General features: G+C 38.3%; 1 non-coding gene across 1 annotated transcript; it reads left to right on the top strand.

The window, feature by feature from the left end:
* Positions 1 to 10,299: 10,299 nt before the first annotated feature.
* LOC115030284 (small nucleolar RNA SNORA17) lies at positions 10,300 to 10,437 on the top strand. Its single transcript, XR_003835872.1, has one exon. It is a non-coding gene; the product is annotated as a small nucleolar RNA SNORA17 (small nucleolar RNA).
* The last annotated feature ends 527 nt before the right edge of the window (positions 10,438 to 10,964 follow it).

The raw sequence follows: 10,964 nt of genomic DNA, 5'->3' as shown, positions 1-10,964 counted from the left end.
GCTTCTTAAAATCTGCTGCTAAAATCCACCTTCTTGGGTGTTTCTGTTTGTGTACACATAAATTTGAACTTGTCCTAAGTGTGTCTAAGGAAACTTGGTAACAACAGTGCACATGTGAGACTCAAAGTTAAAGAATCAGAGCTGAAATGTCAGTTTTACCAAAGACAGATAATTGGTTCACATTTTTTACCAGAAAAGAATAAAGATGTAACATTTTTAAGTTTGTCTGTCCTTATGGTGGAAAACAATTAAAATTTGAAATGAGCTTTACATGTTTGTTGGAGCTCCCTCCATGGTCAGCTGTAACTTCCTGTTGCTTTCAGTGGATTAGATTCCTCTTCCCTTCCCTTTAATCACCCACTTCTCAAGAATGCAGTTTGCTCAGATGTCCAGGAGGTGGGGATACAGTTCATTTTGAGTTCTGCATTTTGATTGCTTGAACACTTTATGTGTATATTACAATGACCATTCTTACTAGAACCATGCCATGCTAATATTTATGAGCTATAGAGTGGTTTAGATTCCAGAAGACCAAAATTTCTTTGTTGATGATCTAGATGAAAAACTAACAGGTGAATAATTTAAAATGCTAGCTAGAACACACTGTTTAAATGACTGACTAAGTCACTGTGACAGAACCAGTTCAGTTCCCTACCATAATCCAGTAGAAGCATCAATAACAATGGTCACAGCTAGCAACAGTTTGTTACAAACTTTGAAGCTAATCTATGAGCTTAAAGGCTAACTTTATTGTTCATTTTAATATTTGTCTAAGGTAAATTGTCAGGTGGTTTAACATCACTCTACACCATGAAGTCTCTCTAGCCATTTGGAGAGAAAATTTCAGGGTGTGTAGGACAGAGGTAAATATAAAGTTTTTTTTTTCTTGATTATTTTCTACCTTATTTGAGACAGGGCCTCTCATTGAACATGGAGCTCACTGGTTTGGCCAGACTGGGCACATTCACATGTGTGCACACACATTTCAATAGGTACATAAATACTACACACACACACACACACACACATACACACACACATACACACACAAATAAAAAAGCAGTACTATTGATGACTTAGATCTTTATGTGTATTCAAGCCATATTTTATTTCTAACTTTCCTGGAGCTGTAGAGATGGCTAAGTGGTTTAGAACACGTTCTGTTCTTGTAGAAGATTCCAAGTTCTCTTCCAAGCTCTGATATGCCAGTTCACAAATTTCTGAATCTTCAATTGGCAAAAATTTGATGCACTCTTCTGGCCTTTTTGGGCACCACACACACATGATGCACATATAGACCTACAGACAAAATACTTCACATAAAATTTAAAAAATTCAAAAGAATTGTGTGTGTTGATATCAGAAGTGACACATAGGTAATGAAGAAAAACAATCATATATTGACTAGAAATGTTTCTCCTATTTACTCAGAATTCTCTAAGTTCAATATTTTAAGTAAATTTCAATTAGATCTGGTAAGCAAATACATTGTCTTGCTCTATGTTGGTGCTGACTAGAATCTATGCAAAAAGAAGGGGCAGGGATAGCAGTCCAAATACTTTACTTTCTTTGCTAAGAACTGAACAAAGACCTGCTTTCAAGTTGTCAGAGCCCTCTGAAAAAGAATTTCTCTGGGACAGTAATGTTAGGGGAGCAGACAGTGATCCTCAATGACCATCATGACCTTTAGGGACAGAGACTGCTGCTTCTCAAGTTCTTCTGGAAAGAACATGGGTCATGAAAGTCATATGTAATCTCTTTGTCTGGTAAGTATTGTTCTGTCTTTTTTTTAAGGATGGATATTCATTTTATTATTTATTCATGTTTATAAATTCATACAAAGACAATATGGTATAAGAACATATCCTTTTATATTCATTTCACTCACCTTACAGGCATGTTGTACACCATCAATAACTACTTGTTGAGATTATTCCACAATTCCATTTTTATACAATTTAGACTTACTTGTCTTGATTGTAGAAAGGGAAAATGCTTTTTATATTGTAGACTTAGAATATTTCAAATGTTCCCCAGACATTCAAGTAGTTACTGGTGTTGTTTGATTTTGATCCATGGGATCAAAAGAGGTAAGCCTCTTCCATGACTAAGGGTTTTTCTTTTTTCTTTTTAAATTTTTCTATTCTTCTCTCATTTATTACATCCCAACTGCAGTTTCTCCTTCATCTTCTCCCCTCCCTCAGTCTCTCTTACCCACCTTCCCTCTCTTCTGGATCCAGTATTGTTCTGCCTCCCCTCAGACAGGAGCAGGACTTTCCAGAACAAGCTACAAAAAGACTAGGCACATACCATAACATCCAACCTGGACAAAACAATATATGAAAAAAAGAAAAGAAACATTTTTTTGTGTGGTTTTATGTATTTTTCTGTCTTAAGTGATACAGCTAATTCCTGGCACAGGAGTCAGGTGATGGTGGGAGAATGAGAACTGATGTACAATAAATAGATCAAATATAGACAAAATTAGGGCTGGGGAGATGGCTCAGACATTAAGAACACTGACTGCTCTTCTAGAGGTCCTGAATTCAATTCCCAGCAAACACATAGTGACTCACAACCATCTGTAATTGGATCAGATGCCATCTTCTGGTGTATCTGAAGACAGTGACAGTGCACTCATACATAAAATAAAAAAAAATCTTTTTTAAAAATAGACACAATTAATTTGTTGGTTTCAATGTTTGACAGTAGTAACATATGAAGACAAAGTGGCTGACAGGGAGCCTCTGAAAGGCTTCTGAAGTCCTGAGCATGTTCTATTTCTTGATCTAGAGGATGGTTACATAGGGAATTCCAACCTGAAATGCCACATTCCAGGGACTCAGTTATACACTTGGTGCATATGATGTTCATTCAAAGGAAAATATTGAGTTAACAGTTTCCACTTTGCAACATGTTATGATATCAGGACATGTGTGACTTATGATGGTAAGATTGTTTATGTGGGTATTTTAATGATGAAAACAGGATAAAACTGTACCTGAGGAAACCTGGTTTTGTTGTCTATCTGATTATTTTTTCCTGGCATTGATTTGAGTTGTGGCTTGGTCTTGAGTCTCTTAGTTAACAGACATCTATAGTCTAGTACCCTAATGTTATTAGATGCAGAGCTGGCCCTTACACCAGATCTTCTGCTTTGACACATTCATGTGGTGTGCTCATTAAGATCAGCAAGCAAATTTCTTGTTTGTGAAGCATATCAGTGATATGGCTGGCAACAGACACTATGTGCTACAAAATTACTGGTGCTCCTGAGTACACAGGTAAGCCAGAGTGGCTTATGTCTTCTGAGTTTCTCAGAGATTGTTAAAAAAAAAAACAAAAAAAAACCCCAAAAAACAAAAAACAAACAAACAAAAAACATTCTGAGAGTCTTTTTGTTCCAACAGTGTGGGTTAAAAGTAAACAACACCAAAACAGACTGGGAAAAGATCTTTACCAATGCTACATTTAATAGGAGGCTAATATTCATTATATACAAAGAACTCAAGCAGTTAGACTTCAGAGTACCAAATAACACTATTAAAAATGGGGAACAGAGCTAATCAGAGAATTCTCAACCAAGAAAACAATAAAGGCAGGGAAGCACATAAAGAAATGTTCAACATCCTTAGTCATCAGGGAAATGCAAGTCAAAAGGACCCTGAGATTCCATGTCATACTAGTCAGAATGACTAAGATCAAAAACTCAGGTGATAGCAGATGCTGGCAAGTATGTGGAGAAAGAGGAACACTCCTCCATTGCTGTTGGAATTGCAAGCTTGTACAATCACTCTGGATATCAGCCTGGGGTTTCCTCATAAAATTGGACATAGTTGTACCATCTATACCACTCCTGTACATATACTCAGAAGATGCTCCAACATGTAATAAAGATACATGATCCACTATGTTTATAACACGCATATTCATAATAAACAAATGCTGGAAACAATGCAGATGTCCCTCAACAGAGGAATGGATTCAGAAAAATGTGATATGTATATACAATGGAATACTACACAGCTATTAAAAACAATGACTTCATGAACTTTGCAGGCAAATGGAGGATCTAGAAAATATCATCCTGAGTGAGGTAACTCAGTTATAAAAGAACACACATTGTATTACTCCCTGATAAGTGGATATTATGCCAAGAGCATGGAATAATTACAATTCAGCTCATGGATCACATGAAGCTGAAGAGGAAGGAAGAACAAAGTGTGAATGCTAAGTCCTGCTTAGAAGGGGGAACAAAGTAATCAAGGGATATAGAGTGTGTGTGGGGGGGGTTGGAAGGAAGAGAATGGGGGAAGAGGGGAAGAATCAGGTATGAGAGGAGGTGGAGGAGATGTATGGACATAAAAAATTGAACAGAGGTGTGTAGCATTTGAGGATGGGGGGATGGAGGTAGCAACCAGAAAGTCCCAGATGCCAGGAAAGCAACATCCTCTTTGGAACCAGTGGGGATGACATTAGCTGAAATACCCCACAAAGGAGAGGGAGAATCTGTCAAGAGCATATTCAGGGATTAGGCATGGTCTTGAGGTTGATGGATGGGGCCACCCACCCATCTCCAAAATTTTAACCCAGAATTGCTCCTATCTAAAGGAATTACAGGGACAAAGAGTAAAGCAAGAATGAAGGAAATGCCTTGAAGAGGTTAACCTACTTGCACATCTATCCCACATGCAGACACCAAACACAGACACTATTGCAGATGCCAAAAAATGCTTGCTGACAGGAGCCAGATACAGCTGTCTCCTGAGAGGTTCGGCCAGATCTTGACCAATATACATGCTGATGCTTTCAGCCAACATCTGACTGAGCACAGGGACCCCAATAGAGGACTTAGGAGAAGGATGAAGGAGCTGAAGGGGTCTTATCTGACATCAATGGAATGGAAGGCCATTGGTCTTGTGAAAGCTTGATGCTCCAGTGTAGAGGAATGCTAGGGAGATAAGGCAGCAATGGGTGGGTAGGTGAGGGAGCACCTTCATAGAAGCAGGGTAAGGGGTATGGCATAGGGGGTTGCAGAGGGGAAACCAGGGAAGAGGATAACACTTGATATGTAAATTAATAAAATATCCACGTTTTTTTTTAAAGGTAATATGTCCCAGTTCTTTCTTCAGCACTTGATTTCTGCCCCAATGAACATCCATCCCATCACAGTGGACCATCCAAATCAGTGGAATTTCTACACCAGTTTCTCCAATGAACTGCTGAGGAAAATAAGCTTGTGACCACACCCAAACATTGGTTTTTTTTCCTTTCTTTTTTTTTTTTAATTAGGTATTTTCTTCATTTACATTTCCAATGCTATCCCAAAAGTCCTCCATACCATCCCCCCCACTCTCCTACCCACCCACTCCTACTTCTTGGCCCTGGTGTTCCCCTGTACTGAGGCATATAAAGTTTGCAAGACCAAGGGGCCTCTCTTTCCAATGATGGCCAACTAGGCCATCTTCTGATACATATGCAGCTAGGGACATGCGTTCCGGGGGGTACTGGTTAGTTCATATTGTTGTTCCACCTATAGGGTTTCAAACCCTTTAGCTCCTTGGGTACTGTCTCTAGCTCCTCCATTGGCAGCCCTGTGATCCATCCAATAGCTGACTGGACTGTGAGCATCCATTTTTGTGTTTGCTAGGCCCCAGCATAGCCTCACAAGACAGCTATATCAGGGTCCTTTCAGCAAAAATCTTGCTAGTGTATGCAATGGTGTCAGCGTTTGGAGGCTGATTATGGGATGGATCCCCGGGTATGGCACTCTCTAGATAGTCCATCCTTTTGTCTCAGCTCCAAACTCTGTCTCTGTAACTCCTTCCATGGATGTTTTGTTCCCAGTTCTAAGAAGGGGCAAAGTGTCCACACTTTGGTCTTCGTTCTTCTTGAGTTTTATGTGTTTTGCAAATTGTATCTTGTATCTTGGGTATTCTAATTTTCTGGGCTAATATTCACTTATCAGTGAGTACATATCATGTGAGTTCTTATGTGATTAGGTTACCTCACTCAGCATGTTACCCTCCAGGTCCATGCATTTGCCTAGGAGTTTCATAAATTCATTCTTTTTAACAGCTGAGTATTACTCCATTGTGTAAATGTAACACATTTTCTGTATCCATTTCTCTGTTGAGGGGCATCTGGTTTCTTTCCAGCTTCTGGCTCTTATAAATAAGGCTGCTATGAACATAGTGGAGCATGTGTCCTTATTACAGGTTGGAACATCTTCTGGATATATGCCAAGGAGAGGTATTGCGGGATCCTCCGGTAGTACTATGTCCAATTTTCTGAGGAACCATCAGACTGATTTCCAGAGTTGTTGTACAAGCTTGCAATCCCACCAACAATGGAGGAGTGTTTCTCTTTCTCTACATCCTCGCCAGCATCTGCTGTCACCTGAATTTTTTATCTTAGCCGTTCTTACTGGTGTGAGGTGGAATCTCAGGGTTGTTTTTGGCAGACACGGCAGCTAAACTAACTCCTACTTATGATAAATCAAAAGTAGAAAAGAATGGTAAGTTTCATACTTTGTGAGCCCTTGCAGTGACTTAATTCATCTTTTAAAAGTTATGGCATTGCAATATTGTATGTGATGAAAGACATTTCTTAAGTTTTGAACAAAAAGAATTACACAAATATCTTTGGTATTTGAAACAGAGACTCACTGTATAGTCCCAGGTTGCAATGCTATTACCTGTACATCTTGAACACTCACATTACAGGCTGACAGAGACATGGAAATAAGTATTTGAAAAATGTGTGAGTTCATGTGGTTATAGATAGTGATTTTAATCAATATAAGAAGTGGAGTTTTAATATAATTTTAAAAGATACAGGATGAAATAACATTTGGAAAAGACTGCTTACTTTATTATTCATCTTTCACTCCAATAGATAACATTTAGCTTTGATGGAAGGGATTTGGATCTATTGGTGTGATCTTTGATGAGCTGTAAGATCCATTTTTTAATTGTTTATATATTTGGTGATCAGTATTAGGACGTGGGGCATTGAAGATTTTGTGCTTGTCCTCTGTACCTGAGCCAAACCCCTTGATATGTCTCTACTAAGGTGTTCTTTAAGCAGCAGAGAGTAGATTGTTATTTTCAAGGACCCCTTACCTTTTCATAGGTGAAAGGAGTATTTCTGTTGTATTTATAGTGCACTAAGTCCTTATAACAACTAATTATTGTAGTATATTAAAATTTGTAGTGCTTAATAATAGATGGATATTCACTACTCTACTAGTACATACTTCAGTAATGTACCAGTAAATGTTTGTGTGCAACTGTCTAGTTTCATGAAAAGTAAGTCCTGCTGTAGGTCTCATTACGGACTCATCACATGAGTGTTATTATAGCAGTATATCTGAGTACAGCTGTACTCTTATATGCATGTAAGTTGAGAGAATATGAGTGATATCTCCTGCAAGAATGCAACTATGTACACTCCTTTACTTGATTTCCATGTTTGCTTTTGTACTAGTAAACCTGTGTGGACTGCTGTTCATGGACATGCATGAGTTCTTATTTACCAGAAGCATGTGTGTTCCTGTCTAGTACTTCCAAGAGTTGGTTTGCTATTTTGCCCTTTTGTCCTGCTATAGCACGTACCTACATGGTTTTGTATACACAACATATGTGTATACACAGCAAACTGTGTATATATCTATAATAGGACACCCATGTGTAAAATTGTAGGGGTACATCCATAGTCAATATTATAATAGTAAATCTATGGTGGTTCTTTATATTATATCCGTGTTTTTTGTTTATTATTATATGCAAATATACTGGCACAATCATGTGTACTCCTGTTCTCATATGTCAGTAAGCACTGCTCTACAATTGCATTCATGTGAAATGCTGTATGAGCAAATTCATGTGTAGCAATTTGTATGTACAAGTATATACAGACATGCCAATGCTCTTGAGCATGTCTTTGCGATAGTAGTACATGGGGCCACACAGTTCAACCTTGTCCAATATAATTATGTACTACTGTACTAGCGCATTCACATATGCTGCCATTCAAATACATCCCTGTCAAGTATTGTAGTTGCATATCAGTTCAAATTTGCTTCACTTGGAGATTACTGTATACTGTAGTCCCAATACTTCCATGTGCGCTGCTTTAATACATAATGTGCACCATATGCACCTATGTGCCAATACATCTGTGTGCACACGTGTATTCCTACTGCCATGTGCACTACTACAAGTGCTTTCATGTATACATGGACATCCTTCTACTCTGCTCTTCATGAATGCCCATATGCTAGGTGACACTAGGACATCAGTGTGTCATGTTCTCCTTCTGCACCAGTATATCCATGTTTCAAACTCTATGAAGACATCCATGTGCACATGTGCTACTTTACTAGTACAGCTATGAGCACTGATGTCCCAGAGCATGACTGTGTACTGCAATAGTAGTAAATCGATCATTACTTTATGATGGGCACAGGTGTCTATTCTCATCCAACTTGTCTGTACCATGAGCACAGAGGTCTGCAATATCTAGCTTGTCTGTGACTCTCTGCACAGGTCTCTAAACTGTTTCTGACTCTTTGGAGCACTAGACACGGATATGTGCAGTTTTTCTGATTAGTTATGTTTTAGTAACAACTTTTACACATTTCTCATAATTAGCTAGATCCTGGATACAGCTGTTTTCCTTTTAATATATATATATATATATATATATATATATATATATATATGTGTGTGTGTGTGTGTGTGTGTGTGTGTGTGTGTGTGTGTGTGTACCTATGGAATTGTTATCTTTTGTTTTCATGATCATTTATACGCTTGGACAAAGGTCTTTGTGCTTTCCTGAATAGGATGCAGCTTTGCTCATCCTCTATGTTCTCTTCTGGATTTTGTTTTGTCTTATGTTAGCTGCACCCATGGGTCAGATAACCATAGTTTTCCTGATTAGCTGCAGCTCAACACAAAATTTTCTCTCCTGTTCTGAATTAGCTGTGTCTTGATCACAGCAGGTTTGGTCTAAGCCCTAATTCTACACTTACCTACGACCTAAACTGTAAATAGAAATCCTACACTAAGCTTAACCTAAATCAAACAAAGTTAACCTTGAACTCCAAACCTTAATCCTATCCCTAACATTTTGTCTATCCATATCACTAGCAACAGTTATAACCCTACACTAAGTAAATGATTGACCATAACTGCGGTACTAATGTTAATACTAATTTTAACCCTAGCAACAATCATAGTCCTAAACCTTGCACTAATCAAAACCATTGCATAAACATACCCTTAACCCTAACACAAAAGAAACCTCTTTATCTGTTAGAAACGTAACTTAAACCATCTTGTGTAACTTGGAATAATGTGAGCTTGAGTTTGCACTGATAAAAGGTAACCCTCAGAAGCAAGTCCCAGGCAGTTCACCCAGCACTTCAGATTGGAGCCTAGTCTTGAACAGGCCTAGATTGCTAATGAACCAATGCCCAGGTGAGGATACTAATAATATTAGTATACAAATTCATAAATCAAGGAAACTCAACATAGATATTTGAAAGTAATTACAATAAAACCTCTACATACACTAAGGATAGAAGAATTGCTCCTCTACATTACAAAGCATACAAGTAAATAGACAATATATCTGTCTTCATACAATGAACTGCTTTATTTAAAAAATGAATGTATGTATTGCATGATCCTAAGAATATTATGTACATGCCTAGTACAATCAAAGGACAGAAGACGATGTGAGAACTGAAACTGAAATTAAAGATAGGTATGGGATGGTTAAGAGCACAGACAAGTCCCGAGTTCAATTCCCAGCGACCATATGATAACTCACAACCATCTGTAATGGTATCACATTCCCTCTTCTGGTGTGTGTGTATGTGTGTGTGTGTGTGTGTGTGTGTGTGTGTGTGTGTGTGTGAGTGAACACACAGAACTCATATATATTAAATAAATAAATAATAAAAAACAGATATAAGTCACCGTCTGAGGGCTGAGAATCAAACCCATGTCCCTTTCAAGATAAACAAATGCTCTTATCCACTAGGCTTTCTCTCCAGTCCCATAAATGAGATTTAATTGTGTATCATCTTCAGTTTGCTAATAAGCTCAATATAATGCAAATAGTATTCCTGAAAGAGTTTCAAAAAATTGGCAAACTCAGTCTCGAATTTATAGAGACAGTCAAAGGACAGCATAACTAGGAAAACTGGAACCCTTGAAAGGTGACATTATATCTTCTGACTTTATTATTCTCTTTTGCATGAAATTAGAGTGATCAGGACTGTTGTGCACTCCTGCCTTCCAGAGGCATTGCAGGTGTGTATTTTGTGTCATACGTACTTTAGTAGGAGGCAGAGTAGATGGAGGCTATGTCTATGCTCAGCTCACTGTCCTGACCTATGAACGTCTGAATGATTAGTTGCCTAACATTCCCTGAAAGAAGTAAGCCTAAGAAGACATGCCTGTCATGAGGCAGTCAGTCTTCCAGGATGGGAAGCCAGAGACTAAAAGGATCCTACCTATGACCAGGGGCATGGGCATGAGTGAGCATAAGACAGACAATACTTTCAAGGGGATGCTCAGGTGGACAAGGTGGGGAATGAGCCCAAAGTGACAACCAGACAAAAACCATGAGGCCTAGAGAGGGAACTGGCCTCTTAAAAACATTTTCTTTAGATTTTTGCTGTTCTTGAAGACCAGCCTTAGGTCATGGTGATCTGATAGGATGCATGGTATTATTTCAATCTTCTTGTATCTTTTGAGGGTTGTTTTGTGACAAATTATATAGTCATCCATTGAAGAGAGGGGGGTGTTGAATTCTCCCACTATTACTGTGTAGGGTGCAGTGTGTGCTTTGAGCTTTAGTAAAGTTTCTTTTATGAATGTGCGTGACACAGGGAAACTAACAGAAGCTACGAAACAAATGGCTTTAACAGATATCTCTAGAACATTTATCCT

This window comes from Mus caroli, unplaced genomic scaffold (assembly GCF_978045245.1).
Source record: "Mus caroli unplaced genomic scaffold, Mus_caroli_1 scaffold_7, whole genome shotgun sequence".
Classification (NCBI taxonomy): Eukaryota; Metazoa; Chordata; class Mammalia; order Rodentia; family Muridae; genus Mus; species Mus caroli.
Note: the sequence above shows the minus strand (reverse complement) of the source record. Positions and strands in the feature narration are given on the sequence as shown.